This window comes from Erinaceus europaeus, chromosome 9 (genome assembly GCF_950295315.1).
Source record: "Erinaceus europaeus chromosome 9, mEriEur2.1, whole genome shotgun sequence".
Classification (NCBI taxonomy): Eukaryota; Metazoa; Chordata; class Mammalia; order Eulipotyphla; family Erinaceidae; genus Erinaceus; species Erinaceus europaeus.
This window is the reverse complement of record NC_080170.1, coordinates 38785749-38789581: the sequence shown is the minus strand read 5'-3', so window position 1 is coordinate 38789581 and position 3833 is coordinate 38785749.

The following is a 3833-nucleotide window of genomic DNA, read 5'->3' as shown; positions in this document are numbered from 1 at the left end:
GAAATGGAGAGAGAAGGGGAAGACAGAAAGGGGGAGAGAAAGACAGATACCTGTAGACCTGCTTCACTGCTTGTGAAGTGACTCCTCTGCAGGTGGGGAACTGGGGGCTCGAACCGGGATCCTTACGCCAGTCCTTGCGCTTTGCACCACCTGTGCTTAACCCACTGAGCTACCACCCTCTACAGTCTAGCCTGGTCTCGAAATACCTTCCTAAGCAGAGGTCAGCCTTGTTAGGACATCAGCTGAGTGTATGGTGGGGAAGAGTTCTGATTCTCCAAGGAAGACATCCCTGTCTTCATTTTACCAATCCAGATGCACAAAGATGGTGGTCTGGCCTGGAGTGTGGGTCCTGGGGTCCCCTGTTCCCAGGAGGTGATTGGAATGACTAATCAACCAGAAATGCTTGGATGGTCAGCTTGATTGGGGGCTTGGGGGTGTACATAAGAGTCCCCTTTCTCAGCAACAGTGCAGAAAAAGTTCCTCCCTTTATTTATTTATTTATTTAAAAGCTTACTTTGATAAGAGAAACCAGAGCACCATATAGCTCTGGCATGTGTGGTGCTAAGGATAGAACTACAGGCCTCATGCAAGCAAGTTCTGTGCTCTCTGCTGAGCTACCTCCTTGCCCCTAGAAAACAAAACAAAACTCTCTGCTTGTTATTATTATCATTGTCATTTCAGCTATAGCATGGCTCAGTTCTAGCTTATGGTGGTATGGGGTCTTGAATCTGGGACTTTGGAGCCTCAAGAAAAAAAGTCTTTTTGCATAACCATTGTGCTGTCTCCTCAGTCCCCAAATCCTTCTGTTGACCAGAGCAATACCTGACTTGAACCACAGAAATGTTCCTACTTTGGGTATTAGCAGGATTCACCCAGAAGGAGGTAATGGTCCTGATGGGACCGGCTCTTGGTGTGTCCAGGGCACCATCCTGAGCAGACCTGACTCCTGAGAAGACCCCAGTTAACAAACTCCCTGCTGCCTGCTGCCTGGCCCCTGAGCTAGGGTAGAGCTGAAGGGGTTTTACCAAGGTCCTGGCTTTGGTGGTACTCTCCACCCTTAAGCAAGTTTCCTGAGAGCACTTGGGGGTGGGGGGCAGGTGAGGGTGGCCAGGGAGGTGACAGAGAGACGTTCCACTAGAAACTCGCTGTGTCCAGTGACTGTGCGACTGTGCAGCTGTGTAGAGCAGGTGTCTTCATTTGCCAGCTACATCAGATAGAACAGGAATTGAGAAACTAGCAAACTAGCCCAGGGGCCAGGGAGTGGCACATGCTTGATAACCCCCATTCAAGTTCCTGGTCTCTACCTGCCAGGGGTGGTGGTGGGGAAGCTTCATGTGTGGTGGAGCAGTGCTAGTGATACAGGGGTCTCTCTTCTCTTCTCTTCTCTTCTCTTCTCTTCTCTTCTCTTCTCTTCTCTTCTCTTCCTTCTCCTCTCCTCTCCTCTCCTCTCCTCTCCCCTCCCTTCCCCTCTTCTCCTCTTCTCTTCTCTTCTCTTCCTTTTCTCCTCTCCTCTTCTCTCCTCTCCTCTCCTCTCCCCTCCCTTCCCCTCTTCTCTTCTCCTCTTCTCTTCTCTTCCTTTTCTCCTCTCCTCTCCTCTCCCCTCCCTTCCCCTCTTCTCTTCTCCTCTTCTCTTCTCTTCCCTTCCCTTCTCTCTCTCTCTCTCTCTCTCTCTCTCTCCATTTTCTATCAAAAGAAAATGAAAACAAACAGATCTGGGGGGGGCAGTGGAGTCTTCATGTAGCGCTGAGCTGCAGGGATAATAACACTGATGGAAAAAAAGAAAAGGGGAAACCAGCCCACATTTCAAAGCCAGAAGCTATCCTCTGAAGCTCATTGTCACCCCATCTTTCTGGAGTCTGACACCTCCCCCTTTCGTCCCAGCTTGGCCCTTTGGGAAAATTCTGGTTGGAGGTCACCCCAGGAGACTTAGGTACGTGGGCTCCCAGGAGGTTCCCTTTGCTCACTGAGGATGAAGGAGCCTGAGTAGCTCTGCACTAGTCAGATCTGATGTCAGGTCTGGTTCCCCAAAACCTCTGTCTCCCCGACAGAGCCACCGAAAAGTCCACTCTCGCCCTTGGAGACAAGGAGATTCCATATCCTCTGCTAATCCTGAAACCTCCGATGGAGCTTTATGTGGGGGCAGAACTAGTGAAGGCTCTAAATCCTGGCGTCAGAAGCTGTGTCCCCTCTTTGGATCACTGGAGGCCTATGACACAAGCTCACAGCAAACCTGCCGTGTGGTCAATGGGCAGCCCAGAGCCACCACATAAATGACAACGGCAAATTCAGTGTCTCTCGCTGGGGTAGGGGTTGGGGTCCCGGTAGGGGGTGAAAGGACGCAGAGGGTCAGGGACATGGGGGAGAGGCAAGGGTTTAGGTCAAGGAGGTGGAAATGTTTCTGAAGCTTCACCACCATCTAGTGATGTATGTCATCTAGTGATGTATGTCTCCTCTGGCACTCTGGGGTGGACAGTGCCAGCCCAGGGGACGAGGCTAGGTCTCTGTGGAAAGCCCTCATCAGGGAGGAGCAAACTCCCCAAACAAGCAGGAACAGAGGCAGGGTGGGGTGGGCGGTGCCAGAATGGGAGTTGGAGGAAGTTGGGGGTGGGGGGGGGTGTTGCTGCCCGCGAGAGGGGAGGGGAGTAGGGGCTGTGGCACAGTTGGAACACAACTCCCGGGGTAGGCATTGATGGAAGCTTGGGTGGAGCCACTCTCTGGGGGGCTCAACCCTCATCCCAAGTCAGGAACCCTAGCTGACTTCCGGGCCTGCTGCAAGGCAAACGCCCTAATTACGAGGGTATTTTTTGCCATAGCCTGCAATCTCTGAGTACTGGCTTCAAATCTGAGGGATCCGAATCCCTCACCCCAGGCTGGAGTTAGGCGTCCGACAGGCCCGGGCTGTCTTCCTCTGGACCGTTCTGTAGAGAAGGGCCCCTCTCCCGCCAGACTGTTTCCGTCTCTCCCCCTCTCCCGTCTGTTTCCCCAAGGGCTGGGCTCCCTTTGTAATTAATCCGACGCCCAAACCAGGGGGGAGGAAAACGTGCTAATGAGGGCGCCCCAGGCGGATGGTAGAGCACCGAGTAATTAAATTATTTGGGAGGGGGGCGTGGGGTGATGGTGTCAGGGAAATCCCCGTAAGCAGGGGGAGGGGAGCCCCCCCCACTAATCACAATCACGGTTCACTCCCTCCTTTTAGGCCTGGGGGAGTTGGGGGGACTTCTTCCTTGTCCTGTCTGCTTTCCGTAGGATTTCGGGTGACCGAGGCTATGTCCTGAAGACCAGACCTCAAGCTCCTCTCACAGAGGGGTCAAGGAAAGCAGTCCCCTCCATAACCAACGTGACCAAGGCGGGAATGGGGCGTCCCAGAGTCGCAGGGGTCGCAGCTTGCAGATTTTCAGGACTTGAAGTGGGTGGTGGAGTGGGATATGTGTGTGCAGAATGTGAGAGATGGGTTATGCTGGGGGCAGGGGTGTGACAGTCTGAGGGTGGGCATCTAGAGGGAGACCTATTCTCAAGACCTGGGAGGAGGGGGGTCAGAGGCTGGGGAACCACAGGAGATACTAGTGGGTGTCTGGACTGTGCGGGTGTGGAAGCAGGGGGTGGTCAGGAGGATGTTAGAGGTTTGGGGGGCGCGGGCATGCGGGGAGAAAGACAGCAGCGGAGTACTGGCTGGGGGGACCGATCTTCCAGGGGGGAGGCAGGGGGGTGCGGGCCTCTGGGGGCTTGCGGGGGGCGGCTCTGGGAAGAGCAGCTCAGACAATGGCCGCGGCGGGGGCGTGGCTGCGGGAACAGCCGGGGGGCGGTGCCCCGGAGGCCCGCCCCGCCCCCCGCGC